The sequence below is a fragment of the Macaca fascicularis genome, chromosome 5 (genome assembly GCF_037993035.2).
Source record: "Macaca fascicularis isolate 582-1 chromosome 5, T2T-MFA8v1.1".
NCBI classification, from domain to species: domain Eukaryota; kingdom Metazoa; phylum Chordata; class Mammalia; order Primates; family Cercopithecidae; genus Macaca; species Macaca fascicularis.
This window is the reverse complement of record NC_088379.1, coordinates 126,454,766-126,476,409: the sequence shown is the minus strand read 5'-3', so window position 1 is coordinate 126,476,409 and position 21,644 is coordinate 126,454,766. Positions and strand designations below refer to the sequence as shown.

At 39.8% G+C, this 21,644-nt stretch overlaps 1 protein-coding gene and 1 pseudogene across 3 annotated transcripts in view; both read left to right on the top strand.

The window, feature by feature from the left end:
• QRFPR (pyroglutamylated RFamide peptide receptor) overlaps nt 1-21,644 on the top strand; it is a 55,982-nt gene that overhangs the window by 2,233 nt on the left and 32,105 nt on the right. The gene's annotated exons all lie outside the window — the stretch shown is intronic.
• LOC102117379 (putative monooxygenase p33MONOX pseudogene) lies at nt 8,148-9,243 on the top strand (annotated as a pseudogene).

Genomic DNA, 21,644 nt, shown 5'->3' with positions numbered 1-21,644 from the left:
GGATCACGAGGTCAGAATATCGAGACCATCTTGGCTAACACGGTGAAACTCCATCTCTACCAAAAATACAAGCAACAACAAAAAATTAGCCAGGCATGGTGGCACGCACCTGTAGTCCCAGCTACTTGGGAGGTTGAGGCAGGAGAATTTTTGAACCCAGGAGGCAGAGGTTGCAGTGAGCCAAGATTGTGCCACTGCACTCTGGACTGCATGACAGAGCAAGACTCCATCTCAAAAAAAAAAAAAAAAGAAGGAAAGAAAGTGCAGTGAGTCAGATCTTGAGCTCCTGTTCATATTGGGGAATGATGGCCGAGAAAAGCTGTATGGAGCATCTTCCATCCTCAGGGCTTATTTGGGAACTGCCAAGATTTTTCTCAAGTTTTCTTTTCTCCCTGCTTCTTACTTCATGGAGAACATTTCACTTTAGCTTCTAAATACTGAAGGAGAGTAATACATTGCTCATTTATTTTACAGGGTTAGTGTGAGAATAAAGTGTGTTGGTAAAAGTGCTTTGAAAAATATTGGTCATGCCATGAAAGTATAAGGTATTAATTCTATTAAGGGGTGTTTAATTGGGGGTGGCCTATGTTTATCTGGGACAAGATTTATAGAGTAAATAATAATCTTATAAATTGAGTAAATAATACCAAAATTGAAGTGCGAGGGAGAGGTGAGAGCCTGCAGAGGGGTTAGAGATAAATATGAAAATAGAATTAGCTTGTGCATTATAGGACAGGATAATCATTGCAAAATTTCCTTAATAAATTAACAAAAGAAAAGTTCAAGAGAATGTAATCTAAGAGCCAAAAATTAATTCACAATTTATTATTTTACAAAGCTATTGAGGATCTCCTATCTGGCAAAGTATTCTACCTTGAGAGTACAAAAGTGCGTAAAGTCTATCTGTGCCCTTCAGGACCTCAGAGAATAGGAGATGGTCCCAAAATTAGCAATAAGAGGATTTGATAGAAAGAGGATCCACTTTGCTCTAGGAGCACAGAATAATCAGGAAGGCTTCCTCAAGGATGTGATGTTCAAGCTAGGTCTTGAAGAATAATTCAGAGAATAATTTAGACTGTTTCCAGCAGAGGATGGAGTGTGTTCTAGGAACAGGGGTCAGTGCCAAATTGGAGGGAAGAAAGAAGATGGTGTATTCCAAGAATACCATGCAAGGCATTGCAAGAATGCACAGTTTGTATGTGGGGAACGGCAGGAAATGAGACAGAAAAGTAGTGCAACTGGGGAGGAAAGTATATATATATATATATATATATATATATATATATATATGTAATTATGTAAAAACCTAAAATATGAATATCCCCCAGATTCCTTCAGGGATGAGGTAGGAAACAGAAACAAACAATGAAGATCACCAGGAAGCAACAGCGACAAAAGAAAGACTCTGTCTCCTCTGAAGGGGGCAGGATTGCAGCATGCTGGAGTGGTGCCCCGGATTGTCACATCCTCTTTTGGTGGTGTTCTTGCTTCCCCACCTCTCCTTCCGAAAAGTTGGCAATACAGATTTTTATGATGCTGACTTCTAAGTCAAATCCAAAAGTATAATGCAATCGAGTAAAAAGAAAGCATCTTTATGGCTTGGTCACAGATAATTCATGGACTTCCAGTTTGTGACATCTCTACATTGCCTCTCTCTCAAATATTTCCGATAATGGTAAGGCTGTGAATGACTGTTTTATTTTTCTTTTAGTCCATTCCTCTTTCTTTCTGGGGACCAGCAGCACTTATTGAGTCAAAACCTGCATTTTAACAAGGTTCTCAGTTGTTTCACACGCACATTAAAGTTTGATAAGCACTAGAGAAGTCAGCTCAGGTCTTTACAAGGAAAAAAAAAGTTTGTTAAGCACTACTTGAAGTAAGTAATGGTTCTTAGACCTAGCTACACAGAGAATCTCCTGACGGGCTTTTGGAAATGGCCTGCACCAGCCCCAGCCCAAACCAGTTACACTTGTCTCCAGCCACACTACCTTACAGAGCCCAGTGTGCACAACTCTACTCAGGTCCCCTTTCAGGGACATCATGTTGTTACCTTAAAATTGGTCGTGGCAGGAGTATTCACATAATGGAAATCAGCACTTACTAGTTAGGCCTGTTTTTTAAAAAAGTGAAGAAAAAATCACAAACAAACAGAAATCAAACAGTTGTTTCCAGCACACCACTGAGCAAAGACATTGCGTTTTCTTCTGTACACTGCTGAGGACCATGAATAATAGGTGAGGCAAAGTATAGCCACAAACATGTTTTTAACTGAAGTTGGAAAGAGATACAGCTGATCCACAGCATCTAAGTGTGCCCAGCATGGAGGCAAGCTGACATTCGATTCCTTTCATCCACCTTGCATTACCATCATCCCCTTATTGTCTTACCTTTCATCTACCAGTTGACTCACTCTCTACTCTCCAGGACTCCTTCCAATATGGAGCTAGCAGGAGTGGGGATTCTCTGCCCCCAAGTATTATAAGCAGCATATGATTATGAGTTTTTTATTCCTCATATGAGGGTGGAGTTGTGCTGCCGTGGCCCTTTCCTTTAGGAAAGTTTTTATCTGTTCTCTTCTCTGATTTACTTGGCTAGACTGCAGCAGTGGAGTTGCCCATTGCCTCCTTAGGGCCTCCAAATTTACCTATCCTTATCTGCAGCTTGTTCCTCCTCATTTTGTTTTGTTTTTTCCTCTTTTTTATTTTTTTCTTCACAATGTCCAAATGCTCCTCCAAATTCACTCACTGAACATGTTCTGTTTCTTCCAGCTAAATATAGAACAATTGATTTTGCTTGTGACCAGTGCTACAGAACACCATTCTCTTCTCTAAGTTTCCGTGAACTGGTCTTTTTTTCTTTCTTTGTTTCCTTTATGTCTCTATCTCTGTATTTTCTGCCTTTTGAGGGTTCTCAATCTTTCTCTTATTTTGCAAGTAAGTGTCCACTGAAGCTTAGCATGCAATCTCTTTTCTTTCATCAATTTCTGCATAGAGGTTATAGTCATGACTCTCACTTCTTTGCTGATGATTCTGAAATCGGTGTCTAATCAATATCATAAGCCATGGTCTTTCACCTGATCTGAAGACTTGGCACTTACACATGAATATCTTACCAACATCCATCATTCTCTCATGTTATCTTGTTCCTCTGCCCAAAGTCTAAAGTATTATTAATGACACTATGAGTCATTCTTGTATTCAGCATTTCCTGGGTATTTCCTGTGTGCACTGGGATATTGCAGGTATTGAGAAAGCCGTGTTCCTGTGGAAAAGCCAAGTTTCCATTAGACTAAGGAGGGAGGAAGCATTCAAAGAAGTGATGGAGAATGCAGGGGGGTTTGTAGATGTCAGGGTCCCAGAGCACGCAGTGCAAGTATTGAGGAGTAGGGAGCTTGAATCAGATTAGGGGATGTTCACAGTCTGATGGGTTTGAGTCCCAAGTTGAGGGATGGGCTGGGAGAGAATGGGACTCGTGGTAGCTGAGGTAAATGAAAATTTAAGGCATAGGAATACTAATTCTGAACACTTCCCAGAAGGAGATAGAAAATCAGTTCTAATGCTAGCCTGCTTTATGACTCTAAGCATTAATAAGATGAGATGGGGAGTGTTTGGGGTGTGCCTGGAGTAGTGGCCTTGCTAGGATCCTGCTGGATTCTGTATCCACTTCCGTCCTGCTGTGGATGCAGGCACAGCCCGGGGGAGGATGGTCTCCCCAGGTGCACACACAGTTCTGCAGCTCTCTCCCAAATCCTGCTGTGGGCAGTGAAAAGAATTTTCTAGCAGTGGCTGGCAAATTGACTAAAAGCAATTCCAAAAAAAAGGAGTTTGAAATATATTCTAAGTAATGGCAGCATCGCTGGGGGAAGTACACTTTCATGCACCTTTACTACTTTTGAAGAGTACTAGGGTAAGAAAATACAGAAAATTAATTTTCTCAGCAGTGGATATGAGAATTTCTCTTAGAGTGGTAATGCTCAATCTTGGCAACATGAAGGAATCATCTGGGAGTTTTTTAAAACACAGATGCCTGGTTCCTACCCCCTGGAGATTCTGATTTAATTGGTCTGATTATGATAATTGGTATGGAGTTTTCAAAAGTTCCTCAAGTTAGAAAAGTTATAATTTGCAGCCAAAGTTGAAAGCCACTGATGTAGTGTAAATGCTGACAGCACCAGGAGTTCCCAAAGTTAAAAAAGTTATAATTTGCAGCCAAGATTTATAGCCATTGAGGTAGTATAAATGCTGACAGCTCCAGAACTCAGGCTGATATGAAGACTAAAAGAAATAATAGATGTGTTTTTTTAAAAAAGTGCAGTGCCTACCCCATGTACCAGCTCAATGTAGCTATTATGTATTTAAAAAATAGCAATGGCAGTCAGAATGCTTAGAAAATGCAAAAGCAGATTATCTTAACTGGAGTCCAACAAGGAGCTCAGAGGCAATTCTTCCATTTTCTGGAGCCTATTGCATCTTTACTAAAGCCGTTGACGTTTTTAGAGTCTTTCAAGATGAATTTGGAAAGGAGTCAAAAATGGTGAAAAGTTTGGAATATAAGCCATACAAAGAAATACAAGAAGAATTATTCTCTTGCCTGGAGAATAGAACTTTAGTTATAAATTAGCACACCTCACCACAAGGGTTTTTCAGTCTGTTTTGCCCAGGGCCACAGTAGCGGATGTGGGCGGGTAATAGAATGGTAGGAGGCGAAGCTCCAAGCTTCATCATAACAGGTCCTGTCTCTCTTTTTAAGAATTAGAGTTTTGCGTATGATTTTATATGAAAAATGAAAGGATGTAACTGGAAGGAAAGGAGGGAGAGAAAGAAAGCACTCACTGTACACAACATGAAATGTTAGAGTGTGTTTTTAGAGATTGAGAGCTGATACATTGTGAAATGAATTAAAGGAGGTTGTTGAACTTCATTTAGTGAAAAGATCTTAATTTTGAGGGCCAATTTAGAACAGAGAGCTTAACCTGGAACTTCTTCAGTCCCATTTTATTATTCAATCAGTGACTAGAAAACATCAGTTACATTTGTTATATAATTTTTTTTCTATGACATTTCAGAAATTTTAGAGTTCCTGGGGAAATTTACATATGGTAAGATTGGTGTAAAATCAACAGTATTGTGGGGCTTAAAAAGTCAACAGAAATGATAAAAGCTGTTGATGAAGAACTTCCTTATTTAAAATAAGGAAGTATTAAAAAAAAGATGTAAATTAAACAGAGGCCCAACAGCAACAGCAGTTTGGAAGTAAAGTCAGGAATTATGCTATGGACCAGCCTCTGGTTGATCTTTCCTAGAATCCATTATGTGCACACTTTGAGAAGAAAAGATACTGTAGGTCGCTAAATTTTCTTGGTAGGTGGGAGAGTGGCAGTAACAGCAATAGGATTTATGTAAAAGATTCTCTCCACTTAGGACAAGAGCAGTTTACATTTAAAATAATGACAGGAAAGGATTTAGCAGTAAGAAAGTTTTAAACATTTCACTGTGCACTTAGGAGGCATAAAATGAATGCCCTTTTTAGTTTGCTTTTCTAAAACATAACTATTCTTTGACAAGTGGTTGATTTATTAGGATTCTTGTTTATAGGGAGAGAAGCCCAACTTAAACTACCTTAAGAAAAAAAAGGGGCTATTCTACTTCTGCAACTGAAAAGCTCAAAGTTAGGGCTGGTTTTAGGCATAAATGGATTAAAGTCTTCAACAATGACAGTCTTCCCTCTCTGTGGCCAGATTCACTTCCCTCTGTGTTGTGGTTTCATTCTTGAGCTGTCTTTTGCCCAAGTGTGAAAGTTGACCCCAGGAGCTATAAGCTTACATTTTCTTTAAAACTCCCTGTCTCAACCCAAGGGTCCATTGATGGACAAATGGATATACAAAATATGCTGTGTATACACATAGTGGAATATTACTCAGCCATGAAAGGGAAGGAAGTTCTGATACTACAATGTGGATGAACTTTGAAAGCATTATGCTCAGTGAAATAAGCCGGACACAAAAGGACAAATATTGTGTGATTCTACTTATATGAACTATTTAGAATAGGCAAAGTCATAGAAACAGAAAAGATACTAGTGTTACCAGGGGGTATGGGGAGGGCAGAGTGGGGAGTTATTGCTCGATGCTTAAATTTCTGTTTGGGGTTATGAAAAAGTTTTTGAAACAGATAGTGATGATCACTGCATGAGACTATGAATGTGATTAATGCACTGAATCATACACTTAAAAATGGCTAAAATCATAAGTTTTATGTTATATATATTTTACCACAATAAAAATTCTGGAATAAAAAATAAAATTTTTTATCTCAGGAAATAAGAGAGAGAACTTCCTGGTAGCTGCAGAAAATTCTGGAAGGATTCTAGCCAGTTTGGCCTTGCTGTCTTACCCATAGAACTAATCATGCACCTCAGGGAGCGCCATCGTCACTCCTATTCAAAGACCTGGAGATGCCTCCTTCAGCAGGGAGAAAAGCCTATTGAGGAGCCACTGTGAGGCAGTTTCTTATCCCTGTCTTGTGGGAGACTGACTTTCTCTCATCTGTCTCCCATTTGGTTTCAGTTGAGTGTAAGACTTCCCACCTTGCTCCCACTTAAGGTTCAGCTGCAGTCTTTTGTATAAATCTGTACAATTGCTCGACTGTGGTTTAAGGGTTGCTCCTCCCCAGCAGAGCAACCCATTGCCCATGCTGTCAGTCATCTTGCCCTTCAAGGCTCAGCGTCTTCCTGTGTTGATCTGGCCTTTGGCGTCTGTGCAAGTAATAAACTTCCTGAATCCATTGATGCTCATTGTCTCCTTACTAACTGAATCCATGGAGGTGTGACAAGCTAACAACTGCACTAGTGACACTTGGGACCCTGTTAGCCACCAAGCGCCTTGGAAAGGCTTGTCTGCTTAGCACGAAGTTCTTCCATAGGAAGGTACTCAGGGTAGATAGATATGTTTAGCAGAGTCGGCCATTTATGTCTATTGGAGTGAGTCAACTTACAGGGACTAAAGCTCCCTGATCATATGTATCCCCATAAGGCCAAACCCTGCACTAGGTTTCTCAGGATCAAGCTGAACCAGCGTTCTGAATAGCTCTTCCTTGTCTGCCTTTCCTGCCTTGGATGGAGTGCTGGGATCTCCCTCTGCTGTTCCCATCTCATTTATTAATATATACTCCCCAGTGGACCAACTTCCAGGCTGCCAATTCCTTCTAGTAGTGGACATATGCCTTCTCTCTCTGCTAAGGAATTATTGAAAGGTCAGTGAATGGGGTTCTAGAAGTTGGTATTGGCAGTTCCCTCTCAGTCTGTGCCTTTAAGAAAAATTCAGCAGAAGCTATACTATTTGTTTCCTTTTATGTCTTAAAACTAAAGATTCTTAAGGATGAATTCTGAAGTAATCAAGTAAGTGCTTATTGTTTTTATCTGTCTTTGTAAAACTAAATTAGTCCTACCCGTAGCTTGGTTTTGGAGAAATACATTACTGTCATATCAGAGAGATTGTAGGCTATTCAGGGTAATAGAAATCTTAAAAGACAGCATGTTCTTACAACCCGGGAGAAATAGAAGGATAGAGAAAAAGTTTGATGCTGTGAAAACGAACATGGATTGTGGAATCAAACAATACTGGGTTCTAATCCTGTTCCATCCTTTATCAGTGTTTGTATTAACTAGATTATAAATTCCATGGCCTGGCATTAAAGCTTTCCCTATTAGAAGACCAAGGAGAGAAGTTATAAAATAATGTTTGATGCTGCCCCCCAGTGGTTGATGTGGCCGCAGAAAATATGACAAAGATAAAGGTTTTAGATCAAGCTTTATTTTAACAAAAATATTAATGCATATCTAGTTCTTCTTATTTCCCATTTGATTTCTCTATGAAGCATATAGCATTTACATATTTTCATTTATGCAATCTCATTTTAAAGCCCCCTTGAATACATGTATGAAAATATGTTAACGTTTTTAAACAATTTCCTGTGGGATTGAGATGCATTTAAAATCTGCAAACGTCAGGCAGTGTTGCCTAGTGCGTCCTGGAGACCTTCGAAGTCGCCGTCGCTCTCACCATGACTGGGTCGAGACTGCGCCAAGCCTCTGGAGGACGTGGGTCCTCGGAACCTTTGTAGTGCCGGACTCCGGGCCACAGGCGCGGCAGCAGGATAACAGAACCTCTGGATGGACTCTTCCTGGGAAGCTTTGCTAATTTGCAGCAGCTAGACCATGTTCCTCATTAACATCTGTCTGTCAGCTTAGTCATCACATCATTTCACCATGGTAGCAGGGACTCAGCTCGGAATTCTATATAGAAAAACACCTGGATCCCAGACTTTCAATGGCTTCAAGACAACTAGAAGTGCCTGCTCTTGAGGCTAGTGGGCCTCTAGGCAAGATGTCCCTGCCCTTCGGGATATACCCCTGGGCACTCAGCTTTGATAATACTCTCAAGGACCCTGCACCCATTACTCCTCCTCCATCAGACATGGGCAGCGTCCCTTGGAAACCAGTAATTCCAGAGCGCAAGTATCAGCTCCTCGCCAAGGTGGAGGAAGGAGAGGCCAGTCTACCCTCCCTGCCATGACCCTGTCATCGGCCATTGACAGTGTGGACAAGGTCCCAGTGGTGAAGGCTAAAACTACTCATGTCATCATGAGTTCTCTGATCACAAAACAGACCCAGGAAAGCATTCAGCATTTTGGGCAGCAGGCAGGACTGAGAGATGCTGGCTACCCACTCCACGAGGGCCTCACCACTGAAGAGACCAGGTACCTTAGAGTGGCATAAGCACTCCACAAACTAAAGCTACAGAGTGGAGAGATAACAAAAGAAGAGAGGCAGCCTGCATCAGCCCAGTCCACCCCAAGCACCACTCCTCACTCTTCACCTAAGCAGAGACCCAGGGGCTGGTTCACTTCTGGTTCTTCCACAGCCTTACCTGGCCCAAATCCTAGCAACATGGACTCTGGAAGTGAGCATAAGGACAGCAACTTGTCAGATAAGTGGAGCCTCTTTGGACTGAGATCACTTCAGAAGTATGATTCTGGCAGTTTTGCCACCCAGGCCTACTGAGGAGCCCAGAAACCCTCTCCAATGGAACTGATCCGTGCCCAGGCCAGCCGAATGGCTGAAGATCCAGCAGCCTTGAAGCCGCCCAAGATGGACATCCCAATGATGAAAGGGAAGAAACAGCCACCACGGGCCCATAATCTCCAGCCCTGTGACTTGAATGTGCTCACACTCACTGGCTTCTAGAGCCCTTTCCAGGGATTCTGGTAAAGAAGGTTTCTTGCAACCCACTCTCCTTTTACCTTGGCTTTCATATAGGAAAGGTATATTTAAAAACTTAATCAGATGGTCGCGGTGGCTCACGCCTGTAATCCCAGCACTTTGGGAGGCCAAGTTAGGTGGATCACCTGAGGTCAGGAGTTTGAGACCAGCCTGGCCAACATGGTGAAACCCCCATCTCTACTAAAAATACAAAAATTAGCCAGGCATGATGGTAGGTGCCTGTAGTCCCAGCTACTTGGGAGGCTGAGGCAAGAGAATTGCCTGACCCGAAGAGGCAGAGGTTGCAGTGAGCCGAGAGCATGCCATTACACTCCAGCCTGGGTGACAAAGCAAGACTCTGTCTCTAAATAAATAAATAAATAAATAAGGTAAAAAACCTGTTAAATTGAGGCTAGAGCTGGAGACATAATTGGTTTTTGAGAAACATTAGTACAAAGCTTGCCCTTGTTGTGTGGAGGAAGCCATTTTGTACTGCTTTAAAGTTAGACTAAATATTCTCAGCAGTGGTGTATAGGGACCTCATTACCTATTTTTTCATCATTTACCCTAGGTAAGAACTTCGATCACTGCTTACTGGGTAAATAATGTTTGTGCTGTTCCAAAACCCAGGCTTCTTGATTCCTTTACCACTATCCGTGTGAGCACGGACAAATCATGGCGTAGAGGTGCTCACTGACTCACTGAGACGACTCTGGCCCTGTTGATGGCTGATGCTGTGCTCCAGTCTTATCAGTTAGGGGACCCAAGATTTGTTTGGGACCTGGGTACAGGTTAAAGCCAGACTTGGCAGGGACCCCTGCTTCTAGGCTGAACCTTGAGTCTCCCCGCTTTTTGGTAGACCTAATGGATCACTGTCCTGCAGCCAGTTCTTCGTGTGGGGCCTCTTAGGCCAGTGCCAGGGGAGGCATCTCCTCGTTCTGTGCCACAGAACAAACGCTAGTCTAGTAGAGCTTTTCTTGCACTTTAAAGTGAGATTAATTTAGCTCCAATTTGGTTAAAAGCTTCCTAAGCGAGAAAATTCGACCTACTGTTTTGGTATAGGTAAATGGACTTAAACTTTTTTAAAGTAAGGGAGATGGTAGGTACAGTTAGATTATAGTCTTGAGGTTTATATGAAGCCAGTAGTGTTACCTTATTTTGATTTCCTTGTTCAGGTCAGGGCCTGGAATGTCTGTGGCGGGAGGTGAATGAATTCAAAATTTTCTGTATGAAAGCATTTTTCACCAAAGTGAGCCTCATGCCTTTATGCAACACATAACCTTACTGAGGGAGGGAAGTAGGGAAACCACATTTTTATTTCTCCTTACTGTGTACAAGTTCAGTTATTGTCTTGAACACGGTCTCAAATACCCATTTTTTGTTTTGGATAGTACCTTGTCTGTGTAAGAAGCTGACCTTTCCACAGAGGGGCCCTGGAGTCTGAAATTATGAGAATTAATTTATTTGTGTCTTCTATTATGATCTCTTATTTTGACAATAAAAATCCTTACTACTTTCTTCAAAAAAAAATAAATAAATAAATTAAAGAATATGCAAACATTGTAGTTTGGCAAACATAGTGTTTGACTGTGGTATAACTATTTAATTTCTCTTTGCTTTGGTGTCCTAATATGTAAACTTAGGAAACCTTATTCCCACTTTACAGTGTTGCTATGACAATGAATGACCCCAGGTGTCAAAAAGACCAGGCACCTAGAGATAATGCAAAGAAAGGAAGCTATAATTGTTGTTCACATATTCGAAATTATGCTACTTAAAGTGTTAGCTACATTTGTGTGTAGAATAGTTTTATATACAATAAGGATGTTGGAGAATTTTTTAAAAACTTCTTGCACTGTTAGTCATATATCAAATATATTTGGTATGCACTTTTACAAAGCACCTGTAAAAACCAGGTCCCTTATAGCTTATTTATGATAAAATACTATAGTTATTTCACATAAGTACAATTTACATGAAAAGAATTACTTTTATGCTCAAACTATGAGGATTCAAACTAATCATTTGTACTCAGAAAACAGATAAGAGTGCTGCTTTCGTTTATTTCAGAAGCAATAATACATGTCTAGAGGAGGAAAAAGTGGTGGTAAAAAAATATTGCTGGGACTGAAGCTGATTTTGTAGTTCCTTTCAAGGCTCATGTGTCTTTCCAGGCCACCCAGACCATAGGCACAACTTTGCAACACCAATGTTCCTAGGAAGCGGTCCCACTGACCTCTGCCTCTGTCTTGTAATTTAAGACAACTTTTCTCAACCCCTGTGTGCCTAACTCCCCATCCCACCCCAACGGAACCTCCCTTGATTATGAACACGTGCAACCGGTTATATTGCTGACATTCTTGCTGTTTAGTTCATAGCCTGAAAATGTACATGACGGCACCTCAATTTGGACACCAGGGTGAGAGTGACTGTGAAACAATGATGTCAGGTGTATGAATATTGTCTTTGGACTTTCCTGTGATGCTGGCGCAGGCTTGCTGAGATGTGGGCAATCCTGGGCACTACCGCCTTGCTGTGCACTGCAAAGAAGTGGAAATAATAATACGAAAATGGATACCAAAGTCTTAACATAGAGCTTACTATGTGCCAAACATAATATTATAATATTATCCTCATTTTACAGATGAGAAAATGAAGGCTTAGCAAGGTGTTCATGTATTGATTAGCTATCCTGCATAACAAACCACAAAAAATTTAGGTAATTAAACGATCATTCATGATTCTATAGGTCAATTTCAGGTTGGCTCATCTGGATAGTTCTTCTGCTAGTCTCATCTTGTTCACTCTCAGTGCTACATCTATCTGGTGACTTCATGGGGGCTCATTGTTTTACCTCAGCAAGGGACAGGCCATCTCTGTCCCACATGGTTTCCTCTTTCAGTAGGATACCCAGAATTCTTTATGTGGAGGCACCATATTTCAAAAGAGAGAGAGAGTAGAAGCATCAGAATCTCTCAAGACCTAGGATTGAAAGTCACACAAACGTTACTTCTGTGTTAACGCAAGTCACATCACTGACCCAGATTCAAAGAATAGGGAAACAGATTCCTCCACTTGATGTGGCAAGTGGCAAAATCATGTTTTAGAGAGCTTGCAGAAAGTCATGGAATTTGTAGCCTTTAAAAAAAAATCTTACTTTTTCATAGTAAGTAAAATGCCCAAGCTCATATAGACTGGACATAGGGGTGCCAGGCTTTGACCCAACCAGTCTGCTTCAGTGTTGGGTTTTTAACCACAGTGGTTATATTGACAGGGGAAGAATTTCACTTTCTGCAGTGAATTATGCTTCACCACCTGCTTCGGCCCTGTTTGTGCAGTGGTGCCTTTAGCAGTACCAGCCCTCGAACTCAGGTACTAGTTTGAGACCTGAAAGACAAATTTCTGTAGTGAAAATTTGCTATGATCTTTTCCTCATAGACTTTTGTGAAAATGAACTATTGTACACTGACTATAAGTCACCCTGCCCACAAGTCTACTAATGCAGAGGCCCCAATACACCTACATATTCGTAGAAGTCTGTATTGGCTCCAGTGTAAAGGTAACCATGAAGCTATTCTACAGATGAAACTACACGCTTGGTTAAAAAAAAAAAAATTTACTGTAATATCTACAAACAATAAAGGATTTATTCTTGTGAGGAGGAATTTTACTGGATCAAAATCTAAGTGTCAATATGAACCTGATCCAAACAGTGATTTATGGGAAAGAGACACTGGTTACATGTGTGTGTGTATGTATGTGTATATATATATATATATATATATATATATATATATTTTTTTTTTTTTTTTTTTTTTTTTTTGAGGTGGAGTCTCGCTCTGTCACCCAGACTGGAGTGCAGTGGTATGATCTCTGCTCACCGCAACCTCTGCCTCCTAGGTTCAAGTGATACTCCTGCTTCAGCCTCCCAAGTAGCTGTGATTACAGGTGTGCACCACCACGCCCAGCTAATTTTTTGTATCTTTAGTAGAGACGGGGTTTCACCATGTTGGCCAGGCTGGTCTTGAACTCCTGACCTCGTGATCTGCCCACCTTGGCCTCCCAAAGTGCTGGGATTACAGGCATGAGCCACTGCACCTGGCCTAGTTTTGGCTCCTTCTTTAAGACATCTCTGGAGGATGCAAAATGTGCTAGGCTTGCATAGACTCCAGAGAGGTTAAATTGTTTCTTTTACATTTATCCATGAAAGCCTGAAGTTTTTGAAAGAACAGCTCTCCATGATATATTTACAAGTTTATTTCAATAACAATAAGGGGTATTTCATGTCAGATAAGTATGGTTAGTTATCTAAATTGGATTTGCTTTTATCCTAGGCAGACTTCTTTTTAAATGGTCTTTCTTGTAGTGTCTAGATTCTTTTATTTTTCATGTGGAAGTCCAGTTGTTTCAGTGCCATTTGTTGAAAAGGCAATCTTTTCTCCATTTTATTGTCTTTGCTCCTTTGTCAAAGATTAGTTTACTATATTTATGTGATTGCTGAGCTCTCTATTCTATTCTATCGATCTATTCATCTGTTCTTTCCCCAATACCACACTATCTTGATTAACGTAGCTTTAAAATAAGTCTGAAGTTGGGTAGTGTCAGCCTTCCAACTTTATTTTTCTTTTTCAATTTTGTGTTAGTTATTCTTGGTCTTTTGCCTCTCCCTATAAACCTTAGAATCAGTTTGTTGATGTCCACAAAATAACTTGCTGGGATTTTGCCTTTCTTACCTAAACATGCCAAAGAAAGACTTTATAGTGAGAGCAGCTGCATACATGTGTCTCCTCTCCCCCCCTTTCCCCCTCTTCCTGGATAAGGGTATATAGAAAAATGCTTTTTACAAAGAAAGAGAACTGAAAGAAAACCACCCATGTTGTTCAATTATGGTCAGAAAAATTTTGATTTACAGATGTTACTGACAGATAGGGAGCTGACTCTGTGAGAATGGGATTTCCTTATCTTTCATTTAAAAACCTGAAGAAAATCTCTAACAAAAATCATTAGGTGAGTGGCTTATAAGCCAGAATTATATACTGAGCTATTTGGGCTCTGCGTGGCTTTCACACATCTTTCAACATGTTTTAGCTCTGGGTAGCAGCAATATAGAATATTGTAGAAAATTGCAGTTATTGTTTTTTAAAAAGTTCCTTATATGGAGGTAAATAAAAAGTGGTTGTTTCACTGGCAACTGGAAGATATCTTATTTTAGAATAAATAGTACTGGTTCTTTGTAATTTGAAAAGGGAACAGGAGCAGTGTTGGGAGTGGGCAAAGGAAGGAAGAGGCCGCACCTTTTATTAAATGGTTTTGCTTCCAGCACTACATGTCATTAGGTCAAGTTGTCATACTACAAACTTGTGGCCTAGTTACCTAGTGAAAAAATAGTTTAGTCTGGGAAATATTGTTCCTTAGGAGCAACAGGAAGTCTTCAATCTATTGTGAACTTTTCTTGCTATTTAAAGTCTGGTCCATGGACACGTAGCATCAGCGTCACCTGGAACCTTTTTCAGAATAATCTCAGGCCTCATCACAGACCTACTGAATCAAAATCTGCATTTTTAACAAAATTCCCCAAGTGGTCCATGTGTTCAATGGAGTTTGAGACCCAGTGGCCTAAAATATATCATTGCTGTGTTCCACTTTTGCTTCTGAGGAACACGGGATAGATTATTTTGGCCAGTGGTGGTAGGTCACCACTGAGCACTTTTTATTAGCAAGTAGACTGTGGCTGCATATCTCTCTCTGATTACCTATAATATCATAGAAGTGTTGCTACAGTAATCAGGACCCTATGCTACTAAAGTTTAACTTCCACATCATCATTATGCAAGGAGGGTGCAGAATGTAATACACTATCACTTTTACTTGTCTGCTTTATTTATTGAAGACTGGATCCATCTGATTCAAACAGAATGAGTGAAAATTTCCTCAAAGTAAATATGGTCTTTGTGAAACTATTTACCCTTGTTTTCAGAAATTACAAATTTCTCTAATTATAATTAAGGAAATTGAGTGGCTTTTTCTCCTTTCTGTAGCATGTGGCTGGATTTTCAGAGTTAAATCTGTGAGACATTATTGTAACAGTACATTCTTCTGAATAGATTTTCATAGCATTTTTTTCATTTGTTCATTGCATCATTCACTTACTCATTTAACTAACATTTATTAAATGCCTAATTGACCTAGGGATGCAAGGGTGAACGGCACACAGTATATGTTGTGGAAGGTTCTTGGGGAGAGACAACAAGCTTTTTGGAAAATATGAATAGTTTTGTATGCCTGGAGTTTGGCATTCAGAGGGGATGTGGTGAGAAATGAAGTTGGAAAGAAAGGGAAACTGCGGATTCTGAAGAGCTTTCTAGTGCTGTGTTAAGGAGTTTGAGCTTCATTTTGGAGCAGAGGCAACACTACTGAGGCAGTGAATTTCAAAGTAGGAGTTGCAACCCATGAATGAGTCATGAAGTCATTTGGTGAGTCAGTATTAGCGGTTTTACAAAATGGAAATACAGCAGAATAGAAAATATCAAAGAGCATTTCTGTAGTAAAAATTTTGGGTAAGTGTGTGTGATGTTCATGGTCTAAACCAATACTATCAGGGGAGTCAGGCTACCCAGGGGAACCAGGCGAGCACAGTTGACCTAAAAAAAATTAAACCCATCAGAACTCAGCAGTACCATAATCCTGGTCCATCAAAATGATAATGCTTTGTTCTAGCCAACTCTCAGAATTGGGATACTAAACTGGAAGAATCGATGTTTGCAATTTATAGGGAACACAACTAATTGAAAAAATGATTTACCCGTGGTTAGCTTCTAATAAAGTACTAAGTTTGTTATACATCTTGTAATGTCTGTATGTGGGTGAGCCTATGACAAGGGCAAACCATTTTACATCAGGTTATACTAAAAGGTGTAAGTGATGACTGAGCAGAAAATCACTATCATCTTATATATGATATCTGCCTAGGGCTACATAGCTCTCTGACTGTTTTTGTTACTGCACTAAACACAGTTGCCGAAAGCAAATTTGTCATGTACTCATTGTGTATAATAAATTTTAATTTTGGACTGTGTTATGTGCAGAGATTACCAACTCATAATAGAGGAACTCCGTTGCTCAAAAAATTTTTGAAAAATGTTACCCCAATAAGATTTGAAAAAAAAATGGTGTTTAGAAAAACGAGGTGAGAAAGGAGCAGGGTCACATGCAAATTACAGAGATGAGATACGGAAAAGAAGGAAAATTGTGATAATAAGTTGTATTAGTCAGGGTTCCCTAGAGGGACAGAACTAATAGGATATATACACACACACACACACACACATACACACACACACACACATATACACACACACTCCTATATACATACTCCCATATATACACACACACATATACACACACGCACTCCTGTATATACATATATACTCCCATATATATACACTCCCATATATATATACATATATATACATATATATATATACACATTTACTAAGTATTAACTTACACAATCACAAGGTCTCACAATAGGCTATCTGCAAGCTTGAGAGAAAGGAGAGCCAGTCCGAGTCTCAAAACTGAAGGACTTGGAGTCCAGTGTTCGAGGGCAGGAAGCATCCAGCATGGGAGAAAGATGCAGGCTGGGAGACTGGGCCAGTCTTGCCTTTTCACATTTTTCTGCCTGCTTTATATTCACTGGCAGCTGATTAGATGGTGCCCACCAGATTAAGGGTGTGTTTGCCTTTCCCAGCCCACTGACTTAAATGTTAATCCCCTTTGGCAACACCTCACAAACACACCCAGAATCAATACTTTGCATCCTTTGATCCAATCAAGTTGACGTAATAACCACCACATCAGCTGTCTTCCAAACCTAAATGTATGTACAGGTAGAGAATAGAGTTCTATTAATCTGGCAGGTAATGAAGTAATTTAAAAGAGATCACACTGATGCTTCCAAACCATTGAAACACCCTGAATACTTACTTCTTTTGTAAGGCCTGTTCTCTACACTAATTATAGAAAACTTGGGATTTGGGGGATGCATTTCCATAGGGGTTACAAACACAGACTCTGGAGCCAGACTATTTGTCTTCATCCCTTACTGTATACACAAATGACCCTGGACAAGTTACTTTATTCCCCATTTATCCCTCATGCAAGCGGAAATAATAATACCACCTATCTTTTAGTGTTGCCAAGAGAGTCTATGAGTTGATGGTGTTAATGCTTATGAGATCAGTACCTAGTACATAGTAACTGCTCAGGAAATGTTCCTAGAGTAGAAATTAGTTTTATAACTTAGAACATTGTGATCAGTGTGGCTCAGCCATGACCAAGGACATTTCTGGCAAGCTTATGTCATAAACAAGGACAAAAGAAGAGATAGAGTGGGAAAGAGTAAAGAGGCAATTTCATGCTGTGGCAGAACACCACAAGTTTATGAGAGCAGTACAGGGAAAGAGATGAAAGATGAGTCATTTATAAAACACGAACTTCCCTTCCCAACTATTCTGTCAAGAATAAAGAAAATGATTCAGTATCCTGAGACTTTGATAAAGTTGCTTATCAGCTTAAGGAGATTTTGGGCTGAGACAATGGGGTTTTCTAAATATACAATCATGTCATCTGCAAACAGGGACAATTTGACTTCTTCTTTCCTAACTGAATACCCTTGATTTCTTTCTCTTGCCTGATTGCCCTAGCCAGAACTTCCAACACTATGTTGAATAGGAGTGGTGAGAGAGGGCATCCCTGTCTTGTGCCAGTTTTCAAAGGGAATGCTTCCAGTTTTTGCCCATTCAGTATGATATTGGCTGTGGGTTTGTCATAAATAGCTCTTATTATTTTGAGATACATTCCATCAATACTGAATTTATTGACAGTTTTTAGCATGAAGGGCTGTTGAATTTTGTCAAAGGCCTTTTCTGCATCCATTGAGATAATCATGTGGTTTTTGTCTTCGGTTCTGTTTATATGCTGGATTACGTTTATTGATTTGCGTATGTTGAACCAGCCTTGCATCCCAGGGATGAAGCCCACTTGATCACAGTGGATAAGCTTTTGATGTGCTGCTGGATTTGGTTTGCCAGTATTTTATTGAGGATTTTCACATTGATGTTCATCAAGGATATTGGTCTAAAATTCTCTTTTTTTGTTGTATCTCTGTCAGGCTTTGGTATCAGGATGATGTTGGCCTCGTAAAATGAGTTAGGGAGGATTCCAAAATCACAAGCATTCTTATACACCAGTAACAGACAAACAGAGAGCCAAATCATGAATGAACTCCCATTCACAATTGCTTCAAAGAGAATAAAATACCTAGGAATCCAACCAACAAGGGATGTAAAGGACCTCTTCAAGGAGAGCTACAAACCACTGCTCAGTGAAATAAAAGAGGACACAAACAAATGGAAGAACATACCATGCTCATGGATAGGAAGAATCAATATTGTGAAAATGGCCATACTGCCCAAGGTAATTTATAGATTCAATGCCATCACCATTAAGCTACCAATGAATTTCTTCACAGAATTGGAAAAAACTGCTTTGAAGTTCATATGGAACCAAAAAAGACCCCGCATTGCCAAGACAATCCTAAGCCAAAAGAACAAAGCTGGAGGCATCATGCTACCTCACTTCAAACTATACTACAAGGCTACAGTAACCAAAACAGCATGGTACTGGTACCAAAACAGAGATATAGACCAATGGAACAGAACAGAGTCCTCAGAAATAATACCACACATCTACAGCCATCTGGTCTTTGACAAACCTGACAAAAACAAGAAATGGGGAAAGGATTCCCTATATAATAAATGGTGCTGGGAAAATTGGCTAGCCATAAGTAGAAAGCTGAAACTGGATTCTTTCCTTACTCCTTATATGAAAATTAATTCAAGATGGATTAGAGACTTAAATGTTAGACCTAAAACCATAAAAAACCTGGAAGAAAACCTAGGGAATACCATTCAGGATATAGGCATGAAAGCAATGGCAACAAAAGCCAAAATTGACAAATGGGATCTAATTAAACTAAAGAGCTTCTGCACAGCAAAAGAAACTACCATCAGAGTGAACAGGCAACCTACAGAATGGGAGAAAATTTTTGTAATCTATTCATCTGACAAAGGGCTAATATCCAGAACCTATAAAGAACTCAATCAAATTTACAAGAAAAAAACAAACAACCCCATCAAAAAGTGGGCAAAGGATATGAACAGACAGTTCTCAAAAGAAGACATTCATACAGCCAACAGACACATGAAAAAATGCCCATCATCACTGGCCATCAGAGAAATGCAAATCAAAACCACAATGAGATACCATCTCACACCAGTTAGAATGGCATTCATTAAAAAATCAGGAAACAACAGGTGCTGGAGAGGATGTGGAGAAATAGGAACACTTTTACACTGTTGGTGGGACTGTAAACTAGTTCAACCATTACGGAAAACAGTGTGGCGATTCCTCAAGGTTCTAGAACTAGAAATACCATTTGACCCAGCCATCCCATTACTGGGGATACACCCAAAGGATTGTAAGTCATGCTGCTCTAAAGACACGTGCACACGTATGTTTATTGAGGCACTATTCACAATAGCAAAGACTTGGAATCAACCCAAATGTCCATCAGTGACAGACTGGATTAAGAAAATGTGGCACATATACACCATGGAATACTATGCAGCCATAAAAAAGGATGAGTTCGTGTCCTTTGTAGGGACACGGATGCAGCTGGAAACCATCATTCTCAGCAAACTATCACAAGAACAGAAAACCAAATACTGCATCTTCTCACTCATAGGTGGGAAGTGAACAATGAGATCACTTGGACACAGGAAGGGGAACATCACACACCGGGTCCTAATGTGGGGAGGGGGGAGGGAGGGATAACATTAGGAGATAATGCCTAATGTAAATGATGAGTTAATGGGTGCAGCACACCAGCATGGCACATGTATATATATGTAACAAACATGCACGTTGTGCACATGCACCCTAGAACTTAAAGTTAAAAAAAAAAAAAAGAAGAAGAAAAAAGAAAATGATTCAGAAACAAAGAAATAATAGAGGAGATAACAAAACAAAAATAAATAAATAAAATATGTATACAAGTTGGAATTCTTTTCAGTTATCGTTTATTTGAACTTTATCAGATAGCCAATGGCATGCTTGTGCTACTTTGTACCAGCCCATGAGAGCTGATTGTGTACCTCTCTTCTGAACTCCACATTCACTGATATTGTGTTGGTAGTTTTGAAATTGGCTCTGGCAGGAGTATTTACATCAGAAAATTAGCAAACATTACAAAGCAAGGTCTTCCTTTTTAACTTGGAGAGCTGCTTATTAACATTTACCAGTCTACCAGTGTAGGTATCTCTTATAATGCAGACAATAAGCAATAAACAACATTCTAGGTATTACCGGCTATTATTACTTTAAGGCATGGTTTTCTTTTGTCATCTCACAATCAACTTTAACCCAGATTTTTGCTTTTTAAAAAAGTATTTTGACTATATTCAAAGAGAATTGCTTTGAATACTACTTTGTAATTTTATGGTTATCTGTGACATATTGTTTCATGTCTAGTCTCCTTTTAGGAAGAGGAGGTGGGAGAGTATATATGTTGCACAGCCTGTCTTTAAAGAGCCTGGAGTAGTGTATGACCCATAGATGAGTGAATGAACAAATATGTGAATGAAAGAGAAGATAGAATATAAAATAAATCTGAGTGAAAGACAAAGAATATCCTCTCCCCCTGAAGCCCCTTAACCTCTTCAGTTGGAAGCAGTGTTAGAAACGTAGACCTTGAAGTGAGGGCTGTCTCTCAAATCCATTCTCTGGCCCAGTGGTTCTTGAGCTTTGCTGCCTATTTAAATCACCTGGGAACTTTAAAAAGCCTAAGTCCCCAAGCATACCCTAAAATTCACAATCTTGCAGAGTGGATCTAAATATCAATTTCTTTTAAAGCTCCCCGGTTATTCTGACGTATAGCTAAGTCAAGAACCAGTGCTTTCTAGGGCCTGGAATCTGGCACTAGGTCTTAGAATTCTCCGTGTAGGGGAAGGGAGTTTAATTGGGAGGGAATCTGAATATCTGCCTTTGAGTAACTGCTGGAAATGTAACGGGTAGTTACTGTTTGGATCAGCAGATAGGTACTGGTCTGAATTCCTGGTTATGGCTTTAATTTTTTTTTTTTTTTTTTTTTTTTTACCTTATCTCTCTTGCAGAAATATTTGACTGCCTTCTTTCTCTCTCTCTGTTCCACTCCCCACTTTGTTGACTATTCTTGCTTTTATGCTCTCTCTTAGAATCTCAGGTCCATGGCATTTAATTAATAATATGCTATTGTTATCATATGAGCAATGATCCTCTCTTGTCTG